The 23,691-nt window shown below is 39.3% G+C and overlaps 2 long non-coding RNA genes across 2 annotated transcripts in view; both read left to right on the plus strand.

The window, feature by feature from the left end:
* The first annotated feature begins 5,646 nt into the window (after positions 1–5,646).
* LOC103479468 (uncharacterized) overlaps positions 5,647–23,691 on the plus strand; it is an 85,426-nt gene continuing 67,381 nt past the window's right edge. Inside the window, exon 1 of the long non-coding RNA XR_535952.2 lies at positions 5,647–5,899. This is a non-coding gene — a long non-coding RNA (uncharacterized LOC103479468). The remainder of the gene's footprint in view (positions 5,900–23,691) is intronic.
* Positions 10,364–23,691, plus strand: part of LOC103479467 (uncharacterized) — a 32,277-nt gene continuing 18,949 nt past the window's right edge. The window contains exons 1-2 of the long non-coding RNA XR_535951.1: positions 10,364–10,439; positions 10,688–10,745. This is a non-coding gene — a long non-coding RNA (uncharacterized LOC103479467). The remainder of the gene's footprint in view (positions 10,440–10,687; positions 10,746–23,691) is intronic.

Raw genomic sequence — 23,691 nt, forward strand, 5'->3', positions numbered from 1 at the left:
ATCCAACTGCCGTTTCTCAGTTAGCTTCAGAGAGCTAGCTTTGGAAAGCTAACTGCTCTGAAGGAAAGAGAGTTCCAACTCAGTTAGCTTCAAAAAGCTAACTGCTCTTAAGGAACGAAGGTTCCTACTGAGATTTTTCAGTTAGCTTCGAAAAGCTAATTGTTCTGAAGGACAGAAGGTTCCAGCTGCTGTTTTTCAGTTAGCTTCTGAAAGCTAACTGCTCTGAAAGAGAGATCATTCCAGCTGCCATTTTTTTAGCTAGCTTTCCGAAGCTAACTGAACAAGAGCTCTTTCCTTTAGAGCACTTAGCTTTATGAAGCTAGCTGAAAGATGGCAGTTGGAAAGTTCTTAACTTTAGAGCAGCTAGCTTTGTGAAGCTAACCAAAAAATAGCGGTTGGAACGCTCTTCACTTCATAGCAGTTAGCTTCGTAAAGCTAACTGACAAACGGCTAACTTAAAGGACTTGGCTTTGGAAAGCTAACTGCTCTGAAGGAAATAGCGTTACAGCTGCCATTTTTTCTGTTAGCTTCGGAAAGCTAACTCCTATGAAGGAATGAAAACAGGCCAGAGAGAGAGAGTGTGTGTGCGTCTGTGTGTGTGTGTGTTATTAATAAAAGCCCTCCTCATAAATGATTCATAGTGTGTGTTATCTCCGTGGAGGAGAGTCAGGCAGAGAGGGGAGGCATCTCTGATCCTCTAGCCTGGCCCCTCAGCGCGGCGCTGGGCTCCGCTCGCTCGCCCGCCTGCCTCTGTCTGTCTGTCTGGAGCTCCATCTTCTCCTTTCATTCTTCCTCTCTCTGTTCATTACGCTCCTTTCTTCTACCTCAACACCTCCATATTCATCCCCCCGCCTCCCTTCCTCCTCCTCTCTCCCGAGTTCTGCACTGAATTTTTCATCAGAAGCCACCTGCTGCCTGCCGGAGCCAGAGAAACGCCGCCACCAGAGGCTCCGACAGAGGGCCCGGCTTCTGACACGACGAGCCGAATAAAAGGAGGCAGAATAAAGATCGGCGGGGAGACAAAGCCGCTCCCAGTGTGAAATTAGCAGCAGCCCCTTTATGCTGCTTTTTAACAAAAGCCAAAATTGTCCTCCGGAGTTAATTGCTCCAAATTGCCATAATTGCTTTTTGTGTTTTTTGTTGTTTTTTTTACACCTTTTTAAGCATTTAGCAGACACTCCTCGCTGCAGTGATTTTAAATAGAGGCAGCAGGTGGGTGGGTGGGGGGGGGGCATCCTGCTTTTAAAAACAGCCGTCGGTAAACGAACCGAATGCTGCTGGATTACAGGGAGCAGATTGGAAAACCGCAGGAAGCGCGTGAAAAACCGAGTTTCCTCATGCAGATGGGTTCCAGTTGTGAGTTTGAATCTGTAACGGCAACAACGGAGGTTAATGCAGCCGCATTTATGGCTCTCAGCTGGGAAAGTACATTTAAAAAGTATGTACACCCCCTAAAGGTCACTTTGTACTTTGAGGGGCGGCAAAAGCAAATGAGGTGGATTAGCACCTGATGGAATATCGACTCTAAATTGAGCTGTAAGCATGAAATTGAACATAAACCAGATCATAAAACATGGCAGGCCTGACATCACTCTGAACTATAAAAACTCAAAATGTCAATTAGTCTAAAAAAATCAGGTTTTACAAAAATATAAACGGCAAATTTGATTGTTTGGTTGTTTTGCTTAGCGTATTTTGCTAACTTTGAAAATATTTAGCGCACCTAGCTTCCCCTAAATACATTTTTCTAAATAAAGTTCAAATTTACAGCTTTATAAATTTTATAAACTTGAATTTGAATAAAATTCAGCATCTGTGTTGAAGTTTTATTAATTGTCACATTAGTTGAGAATTATTCAACTAGTTAAATGTTTATATTCATGCTGTTATTTTGAAGGGGGTGAAGACGCAGCAGTTCCACTTCCTGTCCTCACTTCTGTCTTTTTAACAAAATAAAACGTCCAGAATAAGATATTAATTAAATTGGTTCTCAAGAGCAGATACCATTTGAACTGAGGTTAGCACGTTAGCATTAGCTTCTGCTAAATATTGTGTTGCTGCGTTGCTTAGCAGAATTGCTTTAGCGTTAGCTTGGCTAATTTCATGGCTAGCGATGCCCGCCACTAGTTAGCCAGGTTTTATGATGCAAAAAATTAAACTCAGATGAAAATTTTCATAATTTTTCCCTCTTTACACTTCAAAAACACAAAATACTACCAAGTATTTTTAAGTTTCTAGTGCAAATATATGAATACACTTGAAATAAGACAAAACTAACAAAAAAGAAACTTTTCAGCAAGAAAAAGGAGTTTAAGTAAATAATTCTTGTGTCTAGATAAACGACTAGTTTTATAACGAGACATTTTTCCTGTTTTAAGTGAAAAATCTGCCAATGAAACTAGTACTTTTTGCATCTACATTCAATAATTATTGACTTAAAACAATTTTATTTATCTTGCTGAACAGTTTTAAGTCATAAGTGCACAAAGATATTTGCACTTGAAGCGTGAAAATACTTGGTAGGATTTTGTGTTTTTACAGTGTAACGCCTCATTTATCCAGTTCAGTTCACAAAATAACCTTTAATAACCTTTACATACAGCCTGATTGAGCATAGATCAAGTTTCAGCTGTGCCTCTGGGACGTTTCTTCCTCTGATTTGTTGGCTAAAAGCCAAAGTTTGCAGAGAAATTAGAAAAGATCAGAAGAAAGTCGGAGCACAAAGGTATCAGTCAGGAGAAGACGATAAGAAAATGTACAGCAGCATCTATAGACGGCGCCATGGAGATAAGTAGAGAAGAAATGAAAACTGGATATGTTTCCCCTAAAAAAAGCTTTTTGTCAAGTAATAAGCTATAAAAAATCCAAAATGTCATAAAGTTTTGGTTCAAACCAGAGAGAGAGGATAAGTTTCTGTTAGTGGATCACATTTAGATGATTAAATCTGCTGGGATCTGCTGGGATCGGCCCTTAGGCTGGATGCTGCGAGGACCACAAGTGACACTGCATTGATCTCCTGTGTGTTGGCGTCGGTAAAAACCTGGAAAATTTAATTACAAGCTTCGTTTGAGGCGTCTAGAGGTGGTAATTTTATTATTATTATTATTCCCGGCAGCTTGGAAAACGCTGATAGGCAGATTTTCTGCTCCAGGACAAAAAGAATAAATTAGTTTCAGAGGAGCTTGAGTGCAAAACTGACCGTAACTAGCAAACAAACCAGATGGAGGCGCAACGTTTAAAGAGGAAACGACAAATAAAAGCTGCGAAATGGGTGAAAAGATGAGATTTTATCAAAACGAGTCTTCTATAAAACATGCAGAGATCCTTTTCTGTGACGTTTTGATGCTTTTAATCCCACGTTCAGACCACAGGAAGGGTTTCTCTCATATCTCAAAAAGTGCCTGAGACAATAAATCTGAACATTTCACACAAAGTCGACGCGATGCGATTCGTTTCACAGACAGATCGACGGCGGCCGTCACCGTCGGTGTTTCTATCCTGTTTATCTTCAGCCATACTGTTTATTTTGTTTTTGTTTTGATGAAGCATAACTGAAATGAAAGTAAGAAAAAAAAAAAAAAGAAGAAATTGATGTGCAATTGTTTTGTTTCCAGAAGTCTTTTACATGATGTTTGGAGAAATGTAAACACTTTTTCTGTACGTATCAAGTTGGGAATAAAGCAGAAAGCTGTTCCTGTCTCGTGCCGTTTTTGTTGTTTGTTTCTGATCATCCAATCAGACGTGGGCGATGTGATGACATCACTGCTTCCTGACGTCGCAGCAGGATGTTTCACACATGTGAAAACGACGTCTCTTGAGTTAATTTCCATAAATACCGCGGCGCTTCCTGTTATTAAGTCCGGCCTCATTGTTCACTGGGGGCCTGTTGAGCTGCTACTGTGTTTTGTTCCAAAGGTTAAAGGTCACGTTCAGACAAACACAATCAAAGCTGCTTCAGACGGGGAAAGCCGTCTCTGATGACTGCTGTGAACTTTTCTTGGTTTTCTTTCTTTTTTTTTTTAGCACTTACATGGAATCTATGAAAAATTCTCATTTTGCACATTTTTGTCTTTCCATTTGAAAGACTTAAAACAAACCAGACGCTTTAAAAATGCACCCAGCTGCTATTTGTCTATAAATTAATGTTCTTTGGTGTCTGGAAAGTGAGCCCTTTGAAATGTCTTTGGAATGTAATCCAACACATTTGCTGTTACCTAGCAACCCCAGTGGAATTCTGCCCGTTACCAAGCAACCCTAGTGGAGTTCCGCCCATTACCAAGCAACCCCAGTAGAATTCCGCCCGTTACCTAGCATCCCCAGTGGAATTCCGCTCGTTACCTGGCAACCCCAGTGGAATTCCGCCTGTTACCTAGCAACCCCGGCTGAGTTCCAGCTCGTTTGATCAGCTGGTTTTACCGCTGCACGCGTTGTACAATGGCTGCTGGGAAAGACAAGGCTTTTGTTGTTGAATTCCCGTGAAGAAACCACTCGCTGCATTCTTGTTGGTTGCACAGGAGGCTCCGCTTCTGCTTTTCGAATACAGCTCTGGAAAAACTTGACCACTTAAAATGAACAGTTTCTCTGATTTTACTCTTTATATGTATATGCTGTTACTTTTATTCGAGTCAAAATATGTTGAAGTGAAATTTTTTGGGGTCCTCTACCCACTTCTTTTTGTTTAGAAAGAGACGGAACGAAAGTGGAGCTCATTTGTTTATTGCTTAAAGTGATTTTCATTAGCAACAACTTTAATTAAATTACATTCAAATAAATCAGCAGCAGGCGCTCCGAGGGAGCGGAAGATTGAATCGGATATTGTGGATATTTTACTTTTCTTTCTGACCTTTAATGCACCTAAATAAATTAATCCATATTTTATTGCATTTTTGGGGGGGTTAATTTACAGATTTAATCTCTGCAGGGGACAGACTAATAAATAAGAAGCCAGTGGAATGTTTTTTTGTTTTTTTTTTAAGCGGAAACAGAGGTGATGTTTGCTAGTTTTCTCTGTAAAGTCGAATCGGGGCGGAGGAAACCTGCAGATTGAACCTCTGGACTCAGACATCTGGAAACAGGGTGAGAGTTTCCCAACCTGCCCATGAAACCCACGACCTGGACCGCTCACAGGTTTACAGCGAGTTTCTGAATATAGTAGTTCCGCATAACGATCCGAGGCCAAACCGGTCGGTCCAAATGGCCGACCGGAGTCAGAACTGTTTATGTTACAACAGTTTTATTATCTAAAAGACCAAAAACCTTTTTTTAATGACATCTTCAGAATAATTTGATCCTCTGAACTATAAAGTGTTTTAGTGGATCAGTCGGTCGGTTCTGATCAGGCCCAGATGACGTCAGGATGTGTCTTTGTGGAAAAAAAAAAGGTTTTATTTATTTACCTTGATACAAATAAATCACTCGGTGATTAAAGCTCCTCAGCGGAACCACCTAAAAACAGAAACACACGTAAACAGTAGCGTTCAGTGACATCTAGGAAATATCACTACTGCTGATTAAGGCGGGAAATTAAAACTTCTGACAAACTAACGAACCACAATGGAAAACGAACTTATTATAATCAGCAAAACAAATTGAACATAAACATCCATCCATGAATGATTAATGAGGAGTTTCTTTATTCTGATATTTAGGCCCTTTATAGCTTTTAATCACCTGAATGAGCCTGAAGCTGCTGATCAGCCTCTGTTGTTGTGTTTTCTCCGTGTTTCCTGTCCGCCATGATGGAGCCGCCGCCATGATGGACGCGTGTTTCCTTCCTGGCCCGCTGCTGATCCTCCTCCCAGAGACGGGACTCTAAAAATAAACCCGCTTCTTCTCTCCGTCGTGCCTGCAGGTGGAGAAGAAACTTTGTTTTATTGCTCCTGTCGTCTTTCAGGAGCAGGTGAGTGTTTGCTATTCAGGCGGAGAGACTAGATGTCTGCCGAGAAGCCCGACTTTAACTTTGTGATATTTCTGTCAGTTTGAGGGATTTTTCTGTTTGTAGCGGATAAAAAATGCAGCCGCCATGTTGAAAACAGCTGTTACTAACAGGAAGTTAAAGATTCACTGATTAGGAAACTGAGCGGCTCCAGTTTCCAGATTAAAAGTGTGAATGGTTTTAATTTAATATTTATATTGCGATAAAACATTAAACAGCAGTATTCTATATCCCCATCCAAACACATTTAAGGTCCGAATGAATATTTTAGTCTTTCTATTTCAGTAAAACTTGAATATTTGGAGAAGTTGAAGTAAAGTCAGCTCTTCTTACTGGGTTTTAAATGTTTCTGATGGTTATTTTGTTTGTTTTATAAGTAAAAAACAAATGACCGTCTGGGTTCTGGCTGAGTTTTTACTGGACAGATCCAGATGTTGGGATAAATCTGGATTTACACAACCTGACAACATGCGTGAAAGCTGAGTGTGTTTTAACATTTCTCACCTTGTGAGGACAATTTTCTCTAACTAATACTACACTGTGAGGACCGAATGCCCCTGATGGGTATAAAACAACCAACGCATGTTTTTTTTAATTTCATCTCATTACAATTTTATTGAAAATCACTTGAATATTATGAAAAAGAATGTAGATACAATTTATTCATTCAAAATATTCCATTAAAATGCCTGAACAATAACTGTTCAGTTATGTTTTATGTGTTAGTTTAACACAATTGCATTATTTTTTTATATACAAAAGTTTGTAGGGGAACCTTTGTATTGTGTTTCTGGTATGCCTCTAAATCTGACGCACAAGTTGCATCCGCTAACTAAGACGATAATGCCGCTTCTTGTTTAATTTATTTCTTCAAACCTGATCCGATTGGGCGCTGGAAAAGACTATTGTTGTGCTAAAAGGAGTTAGCTTAACAGCGAAACTATTCAAACCTAAAATAGCATCTCTATGCTAAACATGTAGCCTCAGCACAGATGCTAACGCTAATGTTAGCTTCCGCGGTACACATTTCTAAAGAATTATATAGTTTACATGAATTATTACTCAGAAGCTGAAATGAAAAGATTAAGAGATTAAAAACAATAAACTTATTTATTGTTTAAGCTAAAAAAAAGTACAATTTTTAGCTTAAATGTAAGTTAACAGTAAAAAGGTTTCTTGAATTGTGAATGTTGGTTATGGTTTTTGATTAAAATGCGATTAATTACAAACTTTGCAATTTATTCAATTAATTTTAATCTAATCCAGTCTCTAATTTTATTTTATCATTCTAAAGAGCTGCAGGTTGCAGACACTTGGCCTAGTCAAAGTCCAGACCCAAACATGGTGGATAATCTGAGCCAAAAACAGAAATAACTCCCAGTTCTTCAGTAAATTTGAGTCATTGGTGAAGAATTTCAGTCTGTAGATGTTTTAGAGTCGCACCAAAAAAGTAACCACACATTTTAGAAACATTGAAACTGATTTATTTTCCTCCCACTTCACTGATTTGAACAACTTCATGTTGATTCTCCACATAAAATCAAGACAAAAAGCGAAAGTTTCGGGATGTGAAAGCATGTTAATGTGCATTAGGCTTCATACAGCACAGATTTTCTTTTTTTTTAAAGGATCCAATTTGCGCCAAGACGGAGATTAAGGCGTTCTCGTCACCTTCTGCTCGTCTATATCGGTCGTTCACATAAATAGAAATCACACCTACAGCCTGGAAACGCTTCAAGTCTGCAGCAGAAATATTATTACGACGTCTTTATTGTGCAGACGGAGCAGCAGAGGAGGAGAAAAGCTCAGACTTTGGGCGACGTAGATGGACGGGTCCCGGCCTCGGGTCACTGGCTCCGTGTTTTTCATTTGGCGTCCCTATCTGGGCCGCTCGCCGCTCTTTATTTCCTATTAGAAAGAGAAATGCCTAACCAGGAGAAGTGCTGCAGAACGAAGGCAGAAGCACGCGAAACAAAACGGCTTTCAATCACGCAGCGGTGGAAGGCCAGAGGTGCCTTATTTTCTCCTCCACAACGTCGGCTGCTTTTTATTTCCAGCCTCCTTTCATCGGCGCTCAGCCCTGTGCTTTCAAATCGCATGAAAACGTGTTTGCACACGCTTCCCTGATTGGCTCCGCAGGCTGAGCTGGATGCAGATCCACACATTTTAGGTGTTTCTGCAAAAGTTTTGTCATTTAGAGCAACCAGGGGGAAACGTGAACTTATCCAAAACAAAGTATGTTTGTGTCTCATTAGAGCAAAACTACCATAATTATATATATTTTAGTTTGTTTAAACGGATGATTATTCAAAAGAGCTCCAGTTTTTAAAACGAAGGAAGGTTTATCTTATATATATCTATTGAGATACATATTTATTCTTGTTTAATTTGAGTTGAAAAGAATAAAATGTCTCATAAAGGCATATTAGGGCTATTGTAGTTTTTTTATTAATTGTAAATGTCCATCAAAATACTAGTTTATATTAGGGCTGAAACGATTCCTCGAGTGATTCGAGTACCTCGATTATTAAAATTCCTCGAGGAAAATTGACCTGCCTCGAAGCTTCGTTAATTTATGTTTTATCATTTAGCGCACCGTGTTTCAGCCGGAACATTATTTGCGTTGCGCGGAGCTCTGACTTCCGCCTCTGAGTTGTTGACGGAAGCTACGTGTTAGCGGCATAACGTCCAATCTTCAAGTTCGGCCCGCGGGGATTTTACTGATTGGTGATAATTCCGGGTTTTCATCGTTTTTGTGGGACCAATAAACATCCTTAAAATGACCGGCGCGATGCCGGGAGTCCGGCAGCCTTTCTGCTCCGGAGCTGCTGGTTGAACGGCGGGAAGAAGCTGAGGAGGATTTCTACAGGTGAGCGGAGAGACTGAACACGGCGGGCGGCTGAGGGTTGATGCTTACAGGGTAAGAGCAGCTTTACGGACGAACCGCACAATAAACTTATATCATCCCGGTCTGAACAAACGGGAGGCGGAACATGGCTGGTAGATGAGTTTCTGAACGGAGGAGCTGTAAACATCCCGTATTGCTCCCCCGGTCTACAAAAAAGTAACTGGTAGGGAAGCTCAAAGGTGGAAAAAATAGACTGACTGGTGTTATGGAAGATTTACCAATATTTTATTTCATAATTGTTTTTATCCGATTACTCGATTAATCGTAAGAAAAATCTATAGATTACTTGATTACTAAAATAATCGTTTACAACAGCCCTAGTTTATATTAATAATTTAATGTATTTTTTGTAAATTTTTAAGTTTCAAAGGAGAAAAATGTAAAAATGTGCTATAAAGTCTAAAATTTGTAGATAAATTATATATATTTACACTTTTTTTAAAAAAAGAAAAATGCCAGATTAACCTAAAGTTACTGAGATCCAAAAGTAATAAAAATAAATAAAAGAGAGTAAACTAATACATTTTGAGAATAATTGTTTTCGGGAAAACAACATGGAAATCTCTGCGCTCCTCAAGTAAAAAATTAGCTGTAAATAATTCACAAATTTTGAGGTGAAACCTTCTTTCTAGAAGGAACTTGGAACATTTTTTACTTTTCAAACTCGGCATATTTCCAGCTTTTGAAAATCTAAAGTTTGTTTGTGAAAAATTTGAGATTAATCTCAAAATTTCTGAGCTATTTTTGTGAAAATTTGTTTTCTATTTCCAATGGCGCTGATACGCCTTCAGTTTTTCTAGCAAATGTTCAACTTTTCAAATTCAGAAATTAATTTTTTTTTTTAAATTCTAGAAAATTTCTGAGATCTCAAAATTTAAGGGTGTTTTTGGCAGAAATGTACTTTTCTCTTATGTTGTTCCTAAACACGGTCATAGACTCTTCCGATTCTCAGCTTTTCAAAGTAAACAAATTCGGCCCCTCCTGGTTTTTGTTGTTGTCTGGCAATGCTACAGCGCCACGGACAGGCCTGGCAGACCTACTACATCATTTTCTTTACATCCTGTCGTGTGGACACACATTTTTTTTCTTAATCATTCACAAAAGTTACATCACGTTGTTTCCTTTCATACAAAACCTTCGACTCGGACAGGTCTACAGAAAGAGACACAAACATGAGGAATTAGGAATAAACCGTGGTTATGAAGCCGGCGTTGAGCTCTTCCTGTGTGACAGTGATGAATAAGCGTTATTAAGCCGGAGACACCGACCCGGTTGGGTCATTAATCTTCATCTGGACCATCACCGGACCCGTTCCTGGTCCGGCCGCCACATGTACGCGTCCCGACGTGGATAACACAAAGGAAGCAGAACCACTCGCTCACGTTCTGACGTCTTCTCTTTAACCGAAACCAACCGTCAGCCTTCGACACGCCAGGCGACTTCAATCAATCACTGTGATTAGCTTCTGGTTTGGCTAATTCTCCACTCTGTATGTAGCAGAAGCCCTGCTGAGTCCGGGTGTCGCATTGCGGCTCCTGGTGGGACGTTCGGACCGGGATGGAGACTTTCACCGCACGTCGTCCCACTTCCTGTCTGGTAACTGCCACAGGAATCCATTTTTATATGTCTAAGTTGATCCACGTTTTTCACTCCCGATAACAGATATCTGATATTATCAGAGTAAAAGCTCAATTTGATTATTACAACTTTGTCACATTTTTAAATAAATGTTTGAGTTGCCAAGTGAAGAAGTTGTTTTATCTAAAACAAACACCTGGGATTTTTTTTTAGCCTGATTAATTTTATCCCTTCAACTTTGCGTTTGTTTTCCGGTTTATCTGCAGAGTTCATCAGGGACGGATGAGGCGCGATAAGATTGCTCACAGATTTCAGTCGGCGAAGGTAAATGTTGTTATGAAAAGGTCTCCAACACGGCCATTTCTACAGCAAATCTGCAGATTTATAACAGAGAGAGGATTTAAGAGCGGCCTTGCTCTGAGCTATGCTTGTAAAATAATATTTCAGAATAAGAAGTGAAGAAAAACTCCCACCTGGAGGCTAACAGTGAATGTTTCCAGATAAGATGACCCTGATTGAGGCAGATTTTATGCAGAAGTCTTAACCTGATTGGATTACAGTTACGTCTTTATCCTCTCCTCGTTGTTTCCGCAGCCTGCCCTCCGAACAACTCGCCCACCACCGCAGTCATGGTCCAGATTTGGCCCCTGGTCCCGGCATGTAATGGCAGACAGGGTTAGCCTGCGCTGATCCTACACATGCAGCTTATCTGGGACTGCAGGGACTGAAGGAAACAAAACTAAATAAGGGATTTGGTGCCATCAAGACGGCAGATTTTCTCCTCAGCCTCGAGCAAAAACTCTTTGTTCAGTCAAACAGGCGGCTGTGGCTGAGCTGCTGCAGACGTTCATTTATACCCATCATGCTCGTCAACATGGAGTCAGACATACATTTAGGTAGATCTATAGTTGGTATAAATATAGATCTTGTCTGGTAATGACCAGATAAGCCTACAATAGTCACTAAAATAACTTGAAGCTGACGAAGGTAAAAATACATAAAAAATGTTCTAATCATTGACCAATAAAAACCTGATATTGCTTTTGAACATTTGGTTCAACTGAAGTATTAAAAGAAGTTTAAACACTAGGTTTAGAAATGAGTGATAACAACTTGGTTAGTAAGCTTGCTAACCTGGTTAGCTTCAAACTAAATAAGTTTTGAAGGTAACTAAGCTTACTAGCTAAAGTAAGCACTTAGTTTGAAGCTAAGGCTTACCTTTAAACTACTTAGTTTGAAGCTAACTAAGCTAATAAGTTACTTAGTTAGCTTGATACCTAAGTGTTTACCTTCAAACTAAATAGTTAATTTTGGGCTCAATATGTACTTGGAAAGCAAAATATTTAGCTAGCTCAGAGCTAACTATTTAGTTAGCTCAGAACTAAATTGAAGCAAGTTAGTTTGCTCATTAAATATTAATATTTTGGCTTTCTTACTAAATATTGAGGTTGGAGCTAAATATTTAATTGGGAAACACCAAAAACTAGATTAGAGCAAACTAAATATTTAAATGTGAGCTAAATTAGAATTTGCTCACTAAATATTTATTTGGTAAACAAAAACTAGCTAGATCAAAGCTAGCTGAATATTTAGCTTAATAGTTAGCTCATTAAATATTTTACGGAATTAAAAATATTGAGTTTGGGTCTCAATATTTAGTTGATAAACAAAATATTTAGTTTCCTAAGTAAATATTTAAGTAGCTCAGAGTTAATTAACCATTTAATCAACTCATAGCTTGATTGCAGTTAACAAGTTAGCTTGCTCTTTAACTTTAAATATTTATGGGGTAAAAAGTTAGTTTGCTTACTAAATATTTAGTTTGGAGCTAAATATTTAGTCTGAAACTGAAATTTAAAAATAAATCCACAACATAAGAATAAAAAAGTAAATATTTTCACCATGACAGGCTAAATAACCCAAATACATAAAATTTTACGAATCACACTCCAGAGTCACAGCAGGTAGATTAAAAATGACAAATTAAATAACCTTTTCTATTAAATCTCCCTGAATTATTATTATTATTATTATTATTATTATTATTATTATTATTATTATTATTATTCCATTTGCAGCTTTTCTGCTGTGGTTTAAGAAAATGCAAACCAGTCTGAAAGATCAAATTTCATTCCTCAAAGCTTCACATTTTGTGAACTCGTGTTTTCCTTTGACCTTTCGGTAATGACTGCGGCGCTCGTCCCCCCCGCTGCGGATAGATCTTCCTCAACGAGCAAATGTTTTGCGCTCCTTTGGCAGTTAACCTTTGCTCACATCTGCTCTGGTCCATCAGCTGCCAGACCTGCTGATATCATTGATTCCTGTTCCACATGCAGACCTGCTGTAACTCCTGGACGTCCTCCTGCTAAGATCACATTTCGTGAATCCTGTCTTTCTGCTGCTCTTTCTAGAGTTGATAGAAGCAGATCCTGTATTTCCACAATAAATGCGATTTAACCCGACTGAGAGCAGCTAAATGTTCATTACAACGCACTTCGGGGTCGTTTACGCGCCGTGTGTTTTACATTTCAGGCTCATCTTTGCTCTCTCCTGCTTGCAGCCAATTCCAGCAGCCTTATCGTGTTTAGGAGCGAAGCTGTTTGACATGCATTACGTGGTTCTGTCCATTTACACTCCATCAAAATAAAAGCCTGGGCCCATCTATCCATAAACGCTGGGGTTATGGATATAATATAGATAAGTCTTTCTGCTCCTACTCGCTCTGAATTGAAGCAATTTTCTGATCCCGTCGTGCAGAAATGCTGCAGCATACAGAAATGTTTGCTCCAGTTTCTCCTCAAACCTGCAGGGATTAAAACACACAAAGCATCGCTTTTATTCCGACAGTCAGGTTTATTGTTGGGTGATTAATGGCTCAATAAGAGTAGATGAAGAACGTTGGTGAAACTTGTGGATCTGTTCAACTTAAACTACCTCTTTTTATCTTCTTTTTATTGTGATTTTTTAGTAGACCTAAAACTCACAAAGGCATTTAAAGACCAAATACATCACACTAGCTGCATTTACATTACAAATGTGTGCAAAACTTAGTTGAAAAACCACAATTTTGTAATTGCAGTTTCCATTAAACGCAATTTCCTACGCAATCGCACGCAAGTTCACGCTTTAAGAAGTTAAAAAACAAGCTGCGCCACCGTCCAAATATTACTTCCTGTCTTATTTCTCGTGGTTTTCCGCCAGTGACATCATTCAGTTGTTGATCATGTGACTCCTGTGATGTTTGACTCGTCTGTTGTTAAATGCGGTAGAAGCTAGAGGGACAAGTTTAAATATATAAATATCTTGTTAAGTCCTTTCCTTCACTGACTAAATAGTGGTGAAATGGAGGGCAGCAGCTAAGCTAACTATGCTAAAAGGTTGATAATCACACACAAGTCTACCCGCCTCTTTTAGAGGAAAAAATTGATTGAAAGCTGAAATTCTGTCTTTTCCCTTTTTTTGAATGCCTGTTTTATTTTCGTTATGGACCTTACCAAGCTCCGCCCAGAAACGCCCCTCGAAAGTCCCACGTGACTTCATGTCTCACACTAACCTCCTCGCAGAGCTAATAGCTTCTATGGGATTTTTCGTTTCGACTGACTCTGCAGAGTATTTCTGAGTCGATTAGTTTAGCATTTCTGCCGGATTTTCACAAAATATCAGCCACGACAAGGGAACCAACAAGTTCATGTCATCTTTTTTGGACGACATCAAGATGTTTTCGCCACGCGATGCCTCCAACATTGTGCGAGTTGCAGCTAAATGCTACCAGTCGATGAGGAAAACAGCAGATCCTCACACCCTCAGCATAAATATAGCTGTGGACAAGATCACTGATGCCTATTATTCTTGCAAGGCTGGGTAAGTCGGGCATTCATGGTTTTGAGGGTTCGAATGTGCCTAGGACTTATACACAATGCTAGCATGGCTAACACGATTACAGTTTAGTAAAAGCTAGCGTGGCTAACACGATTACAGTTTAGTAAAAAGCCTTTTCAGATTAAATAAAATCTTTAATGTATGTCAGATACGGTACACATTGCATATTGATCTGTTCAGCTGACGTAAAGCTGGAACAGACAGGCTTCAGGAGGTAGAAGTTGTATCGGTACTGCCATTATGCTGTACTTGGCTAAAAGGTTTTCATAATGGATGTGTTTATTTTTGACGTTTTTTTTTCATACACTAAACACAAAGAAAGCAAAGCAATAATACTTACGCCAGCAGACACTTTGTTCTTATTGATCCTATGACGGTTGAGCTGCAAATGCGGTGGTGCACAAGCGTTAATCCAAGCAAGGCTTTCCGTCTCAGATTTTGGAAATCTGTGAAATTTAGTTCCACAAACACGATCAGGATACCTGACATCGCCTGTACAGATACCCCACTGACGGAGAACCACTTTTTTTTGAGTCCTGAGGCAAAAACTTTCTGTCGGTCTGCTAGTCCACAATGTACATTAGCATGAGTTTGTGAGCCGGTAACCCACGTGATAGCTGCGCTATGACGTAAAATGGGCATTAGCCAATGAAAGGCGGACCCTGTGGTAATGTTTTGTCATCCATTGTACACACCGTCCGTCGGTGCGGTGTAGCAGGAACAAACCATTTCAAACAGATACAGGGGGGTGTTCACTAAATATGGATACGTTTGCTTTTTTGGTCTGGGAGAGACAGAATTTTATTTTTACCGCCAAATACAATTAAAAATAAATATTTTATCATTTCCAGTGGCCCCAAAAGTGTTGCTTTTTTTTCCATTTATGTAGAAGACGTTTGTCCCTTTTTCGTGCGGGACCCCTATGGTAGTTCTCATGTGACGTCACACTTGTGAACTTTGTAACTGACGGGCATCTTGTCAGGCCGTTGCTATGGAGTTGCTATGACAACAGTAAGCAATCCTAGAACGAGCTCTCACCTCGTCCCTGTCTCTAACTTATAAACAGTATTAACATTACATCTATTTCTTGATTAACTTACTAGTAACTTTTCAGAAAAACATAAAAGCTTGTTTTAAGTCAATAATTTCTTAATATTGATTTAAAAAAAAAAGTATTGACTCTATTGGCAGATTATTTCACTTAAAAAAAAAAAAATCACTTCTAAACTTATACCAAGGAGGAAATGTTGTTATAAGTTAAATGATCTGCCAATGGAACTAGTACTTTTCTAAATCAGTATTAAAGAATTACTGAGTTAAAACAAGATTTTATATCTGGTTGAGAAGTTACTTGTAAGTTAGTTTTGTCTTATTTCAAGTGTACAAAAATATTTTCACTAGAAACTAGATCAAAAATACTTTGTAAGATTTAGTTTTATTCCTTTTTGTCCTACCTTTTCCTCCAGCACCTCTGCTCGTACGTCTATCAGTGTTTTTGCAGCAAAAAGGGTTTTTGAATTGAGAATGTTGCTTATTTATAGTTTTCAATCGTTTGTGATTAATTACGGAACGTGCAATTGTGATTAATTCAGCCTTCATTCTGAGTAAAAGCAGGTGAAATCTTCATGAGCTCCACCTGATGTTTTATGAAATATCCGTGTACGATTACAAACAGATGAAAGCAGTGAAAACACAACCTCTGTTCCTTCTATAAATCAATTTTAAGCCCGTATTGCACATGAGACGAGCCCGGCAGATTTGTCGCCTCTGTTCTTCATTTTGCGGCCTCCTTCAAGCCGTCTCCTCTTCCCGTTACGCGCTTCGACCGGCGTCTCAAGCCTCTCAATCATCTCCTTCCTCTTTGATCGAAGTCCAGCTTCGGAGGGCTTGGTAGGTGCAGCTGCCAGCTTACACAGATATTACATCATGTTTATCCATGGAGGAGCGAAGATTCACACCGGCTTTGATCTTGACTATCTTCTGCCCTTCTGCCTCCCTTGGGTCGGATACAAGTGAAGGCCGTAACTTCTCTTAGATTAAAGCGACTAAATCCCCTTTTACCGGCGACCAGAGATGCAATTGGTTGACCCTTGACTTTTGACCCGTCCCACGAGGGCTGCAGAAATAATAAAACCCTGTTAACCAAACTCTGTGGGGGGGGAAATAGCAGCAGGATGACTTTGAAGCGTCAAATCAGTGCGACCTTGCTCTCCGCTCGCACTGGAAAGAAGAAAAGGATTCGTTATGGTGAGGTCGAGACGTGTCCTTCTTGGAGAACCCGGTGCTGGATGCTGGAAATCCCCTGAAATCCGTCTTGACTTTTTATTCTAAGCCACCTGACTCTTCGTCTCGACACTTATCCGTCTCGGACGTTCAGGCTTTTCTCCATTACGGCTGGAGGAAAGTGGGACTTTCACCCCACCATGCTTTTTATTTGCTAGCGGCTGGTCTCCTTCACGTGCCCCTGAGCTACAGTCGCTCAGAAATTACAGATTATCACATAGTAAAGTTTTATTTATTCACCAGGAAAATCCTGGGATTTAAAAATATATATTTTGTAAGAGAATCCTAGTCAAAACTGGCAGCAGCACACCGTTTATTATTTATTTATTATTATTATTATTATTTTTGCCATTTTTATTTGTCATTCTAAATTTGAACATTTCAGGTTTTATCCAAATATTTGTACATGTTTGGCGTTAGTTTTAGGCGTAATATTGTGTTTTAAATAATCTACGGACTTGTCCACACGTAGGCGGATATCTCGGAAATCGATTAGTTTTATGCAATTTGGCCTTTCAAAAATCTATCAAAAACGACTGATTTTTAGCAATTAAAAACAATCGTTTTTAAAAGCTAAAAACGATTGATTTTAATTGTTTTTAATTACATCAATCGGAGTTTACGATTGATGTAAACTCCGGCCAGAATGAAGACTTCTGAATTCTTTTTTTTTGTGTGTGTTTGCATGTGCGATCTCCTGCCGCCATGTTTAATTCCTAACAGGAAGTGGTGCTTGATTGCGATTGGACAAAAAAAAAAAAGTCTGATTTTGGTCATTCGCCTTTTACTGCCGGGTGAAGGTGTCCTAAGAGTGAGTCCTAATTCAGAAGCTACATCCTTTGTGGATCGTGAGGGACGGAAATGAGCAGCCGTGACAGTTGGTGATCCGACGGTTAGCTTTTAGATTTGTTTTCCCGCCTTTATCTCAGCGGCTGGCCGTTGCCTAGCAACCGTGACGGTTCTAAAGACGAGCTGGGTTAAAAAAAATGTAGCTTAAATTTAGCTTTTTTTTCTCTGTGTAGGCAATAAACACCTACACATCCATGGCAAAACTCCTTAAATTTTTTTCTTGGTATATTTGGTTTAGGTCACATGTCAAATCTTAATTAGGGCCATACTAAAAAATTAAATGAAATAAAATGACCAGAATACCACTGACTTTCTCGTACAACTTTATTCAAGTATTTATTTTTTATTTTGAACGTGGCCCCAATCCTCTGTAAGATCCAAAAAAAACTGATTACAGACAATGAATCACTGTCAGTAGATGATGATGTGAATTTGTTTCATTGGGTTTTGGCTTCAATGCCTTTTTTGTCACAATTGCATTTTAAAATTACTCATCTGCTTTAAAAAAATAAAAATAAATGTAAATTTGGATTGTAATGTTTTTTTTTTTGTCATATTTTTAAGATCTCCGGCTCTTCATTTCCATTTTCACTATTCAAAAATAAAAACATTTTGATGTCAAACTTCACTTTCAAGTTATAAAGGTTGGTAAACCAGCAATTGGAGTAACATAGGGACAGGAGTTCACAATTTGGCACAGAGAGATTACGTGACGGCCAGCACTGTTATGCCACTGTGTGTGAAACTAGCATATGCTACCCTTTAGCATAAGTGTGCATTTTGTTTGTACACGAGGCCTCTGATGGTGGAAAAAGGAGTTTAACGTGTCACTAATGTACAATGGGGCTGAACCCTCAGGGACTTTGAAAACAAACAACTTTCTAAAAATCAATAAAGTATCTCACTGGTAGCCGGTACAGCTGTGTCATAGCTGGAATGGTGTGTTATTTCCAGGTCAGGACACTGGGTCAAGGATACCTGCTATGGGGCAAGATTGGTCACAGAGCTGGCAGTAACAAAGTCCTGAAGAATGGATCAAAATATTCCCCAAACTTTAACAACAATGTTCAGATTCAATATTTATTCTGATCTGTCCCTTTTCTAGACGTTTTGAAATCATGTTTATTCTATTGAAATGGGTAAAGTAACCAGCTTTAACAGTTACGTGTTTCCATTGCTAGCTTTAGCATTAGCTTGTGCACTACCAGACAAATTTAAGAGCAGTAAACTGGATATTTTTCAGTCATTTGGTTCTGTCCAATATATATAACTAACATCCTGTAACTGCTAGCTGAGCTGATTTACCTCTATCAGATCAGAGGCAGCATGTAGCCACCTTATTAATTTCTTGTAGCTGCAAGCTGTGCTGTTGTGCTAATTTGCTAGCTGTCCATTACAGTTTAGCAGCTAGCATGTTTATATGCTGGCATTTCAGCTTTGAAAGGAAGTTGTCATGAGGTGGTGCAGAAACAAAGTGGTGGATCATTAGGATAAGTATTGTTGAATTTTAGCTAGAGTTAGCATGTAGCTACTGAATAAAGGTGGTCCAAACGTAGTGCCTTGAGGAACTCCACTTCAGATTTTCGTTTAAACAGAATTATAATTGCAAATATCCAACCTTTTTGCAATCTAATATTCACTTGAATGTAATTATAGTTTGATTTAATTTTTACCTGTTTAGGATGTTTTTGAAAAGGATTTTTTTTTCTACTAATTTGTACTTTGATCAAATCTTGCCCTGATGCATTAGCATCGCCGGTTTGCCTCTGCATGGAGCTCTAGTCCTTTTCCTAAGGACACCCAAACAAAGGACCAAACAGCATGTGGATGACCTGTATTTCTTAGACTGTGGCTTAATTTGCCTGTAAGGTAAGCCAGGGGAAGAGCAGAGTGGGAACGGGGGGCATGGAGGCAGCAGGTAAACAAGCTTCAAAGCCCCAGCAGAAGCCTTAGACTTGACCCAGGGTGAAGAACGACTCATTAGTTACACACCAGGCACCATCTGGAGTAATCACACCCGACGCTCTGGACTTTTATCGCTCTCATCTTGACACATGCTAAGCTTTTAAGGAATAAAAACACCAGCAAAACCAAATCAGGTCTGATATTTTCATAAGATTTAATCTGAAAAGCTGCTTGATTAAGTACAAGGTGCAGAAAGTTGGAAAATAAAACGGAAAACACCGTATCTGAGACGTGAGTCTAGAGGGAACTGAGCGTTCCTCGTAGGTTATAAACAGTTTTATCTGTTGGGGACATTATAGATTTATAACAAAGATACTGGTTTTAATCAGTCCAGGTTATTTGTATAGGATAACAATACAGGCAGTTCAAAGTGCTTTATATTATTATAGTCAACAGTTGTGAAACCAGATATTACATATTTTCATGTGTAGTCATCAAAACACATCAGATATTTTGGTCAATATTCCAGTTATTATGGTTCAAACTATGGAGAAATATTTTATTCAAAATTAAATAGTTATTAAAATGTTTGAATTCATTTAAATTAATGTGTTTTTATTTCAATATTTCTATCTGGATTTATTTGATTTTCATAATTGGGTTTTGACATTTTTTCCCATGAAATAAAACATTTAAATAGAAATATTTATTTTTTCCCAATTTTTATTTATTTTCAAGATTTATTTATTCATTTCCTAATTGGGTTTCATGTTGTGACTGTTTTATTTAGCATTTCAGGGATTTTATTTTTTTAAACCTTGTTTTTCTTTCTTCATTTTTAGCTTTTTTATTTATTTTTTTATTTGTACTTTATTTTATGGGAACATTTATTGACTGAATGTAATTTTTTTTAATAACAGTATTTAATTTTGAATGAAATGGCTCTCCGTACCTACCATGTGTGCGTTTAGCCTTGCTCTAAAGGAACTCTGCGTTTCGGCTGTTTTGCAGTTTTCTGGATGTTTGTTCCTGCTGAATGTGCACCGTCTCTTGCTGTTGTTTCTACCAACTTATTTGATCATTTTGATCACGTAAAGCCAACAAAAACCTGTTCAAAGAGAAATTACTGTGTGTCCACCTCCTGCCACATTCCTCTCTCCAGACTTCATTCCCCCTCTGACTGTTTCTCTGGTCATCTGATGATTGATAACCGGGCAGCAGATGTTCCAGGAAGTAGCCTATTGATGACTATCCCGGAGGAGCGCCCTGATTGGACCTCGCTGGCCCCCCTCCGTCCCGCCGGCCCCTTCAAGTCCATCCATCACTGGCTAAAATTGGAAGCTGCCCTTGAGTGTCGGCGTTGAGGTGCTGATGGAAAGGACGCTGATGAGACGCGCTGATTTGAGTGCTGTGTGGCGTCCCAGGAGGCCGAGGGACGGTTGTTTATGGACTCCTGCAGCAGAAACGGTTTTATTTAAGCCTTTTGTCTGCAGGTTGTCAAAACTGCAGTTTTCTGAGCGCAGTACAGACGCGTTGCATGTTATTGTTTACATCTGGAGGGCAAAAAGTCGAATCTTTTACATGCCACGACTTGTCATGAAAACAGATTCTGCTGGACGATAAATTGTCCCAGAAGTTATTGCGATAAACGATAATATTGTTGTTTTGAGACCGTTTCCCCACACAAAGAACAGAACATTCAGTCCACTGCAGTTTTACGTTTTCAGGCTTGATGTTTATTTTTGAGAATATTAATAAGTGATCGTTTAAACCCAGCGGTAGATTAGCTAACTGAACCAAAACACAGGATTCTGCAGCACATCTACATGCTGAGGTTGTCAAAGTCAAGCTAGCATAGTTTAGCACACTGCAATGGAAGCGCAGCTTTTGATGCCTGAGTTGTTTTGGGGCTAATTCAGGCTGAACAGCAAGGCTTTTTATCATTTGTCATCGGTTTTAGTTAAGCTAGCGTCGACGTTTCACGAAATATAATCACCAAATTGCTGTGGAAACTTAAAGCAGAAAGTCTTGGACACGTTTGAAAAGTCTCTTGAGATGGAAGTTTGTTACTGGAGCTGAATAAATTAAAATATTATGTATTGTAAGGATGTTTTTAAAGCCAATCAGTGAGTTTTTACCCAGAGGGTGAAGCTTTCTCTGTTATTCATAAAGACACAGAAAGCCCCAGACTCCCCTCCTGAAGGCAGATAATACTGGTTTGTCTAAGCAGACGGAGACCTGTCTGTCCTCCATGTGCTGCTGATGCTGGGGGTTTTCAGCTGCAGTGTTCAGTCTGTTCGACTGGGTGCAAAAAGCAATTCGGCTCTGAAGGATTTGAGAAACAGTGCAATCGTAGTGAATTTAAATGGGTTCAGGGCCCCGCGTACAGATGGCTGGGTGCACAGCCAGATACGGCGCTCAGTAGTTCAGAGCTCGCTCTCTTCCCTCCTCTAAACGCCGCCTCTCTTTTTCTTATTGCTTCCTTTATCACTCTGCTCCTTTGCAACACTTATACGTATGTGTATGTTAAAAGAAACGCATGAAGAAGGAGGCGTTTTCTTTTTCTTTCATCGTCTCCATCACTTTGTTTCTCTCAAAGCACAGGATTAAGATAAAGCGTTTAGCTCCTGAAACTCTCCTGTTTACCCCTTTTTACTGTTTCCAAACTCTGAGACATGAGATTAAGGAGCAACTTTGAACAAAAACATGCAAAGGCATAAACCAGTAATGATCAAAACTTTGTTTTTCTCTCACCTTCAGTGTATTTTTTTGTTTAAATATTCTTAAGATGAAGATAAAGCAGCACATATTTACCACCCTTCACAGTGGGACGAACAAAGACAAACAGCTAAGAGACGAATATTTTCATTTCAGGTTGTATAAATTAAGATATTATTTCAAGTTAGGCGACCTGTGAGCGTTTGTTCAATAGGTTCTTTGCCTGAAAATGTGTGGGAACATCGTCTTACATGGACAAAAATATGTAATACATGAAATCTCACCATGACAACCTCCTGGTCAACCTCTGATCTCTAACTGATTCATCAACATTTCTGAAATTTGTTTCTCTTAAAATTTTACTTCCTGCTGTTATCTTCGGATCAGAGTGGCCCAATAATGTCAGTGTGGCAGCAGCTCACTTCAAGACAGTTTTATTTCTGATTTGGCTCCTTTTAAACAAAGTAAATGTAAACTAATCATCTTCTTGCTGTGGCTGCAGTCGCGGTGGTCCTTGCAGTTTTTCATCCTTCCCTGACAAGACCGGATAGACGTCCAATCCAAACAAGTTAATTAGTGGGGAGATAGCGCTGGCGTAAACGAGGCTAATGAAATAAACACTGTCCTAAAAGAAGAGATTAGCAATTAAGCTATTGGAGTGTGGAGTCACTTCGGGTCCATTGTGCTGTCGTTTAATGCGGCGCAGTAATGAAAGCGGCTCCTGTCCACGTCTGCATGTCTGAACGGGAGATGCTGGGTGATAATAAGCTACTCGCTCTGATTAGCTTAGCAGCCTTTTGTTTACTGTACGGTTGCTTTCGGTGTAATAGCTGCAGTCCTGACACCTGGTGTGCAGAGAATCAGTTCCAGTAGATGTTTATAAACGTGAAGAGTTGAAGAAGAGCATATTGAGTCGGTCTCCCACGCTGCTTCCTGTTGTGAAGTGTTGAGCTGAGTTAATGAACTGAGTGTGTGTGCATTGTACAGTATGTTTACCTCTGCGCATACGGTGTGTGAAACTCTTTGTAAACAAACACAATATGAAAGGAAGGGACCCTGTAAACAAATATTGCGCTTCTTGAAGTTAAGATTGGACGTTCGATGAAAATTAACACTAAAATGTGCAGAATAACAAAATTACAGGTACAAATTGCACTGAGATATCAACCAAAAGTGATATCAACCTTCCAGACGTCTCAGGTTTTCTGCATCCCCAGAACCAAACATGGAGATGCAGCTTTCAGCTTCTATGTGCCACAAATCTGGAACAAAAAAACAGCAAAACGGCTGAAACACTGAGAGCCTTTAAATCTGGACTAAAAACCCACCTACTTAGTTTCACTAGAACCAAAATAAATGCCACCCTGACCAACAACTCAGCTGACATGACGCCAGCTCCGCCCCCATGCTGACGTAGACCAATCCTCCGTCAGTCAGTCCAGGTGGTTTGTGACCAATCAGCAGGAAGAACTCCTGGAGGAGCTGAACCTGCGACAACATTGACGTTTATCATCGCAAACACGTCAGAGAGATTTTGAGGAAAATAATAGGGAATCATTGTCCCAACGTTGCCAGAGGAGAATCCTGACAGCCGTTACCCAAAGCATTTAGAGGACGGAATATAATTTATCGCATT

The sequence above is a fragment of the Poecilia reticulata genome, linkage group LG17 (genome assembly GCF_000633615.1).
Source record: "Poecilia reticulata strain Guanapo linkage group LG17, Guppy_female_1.0+MT, whole genome shotgun sequence".
Classification (NCBI taxonomy): domain Eukaryota; kingdom Metazoa; phylum Chordata; class Actinopteri; order Cyprinodontiformes; family Poeciliidae; genus Poecilia; species Poecilia reticulata.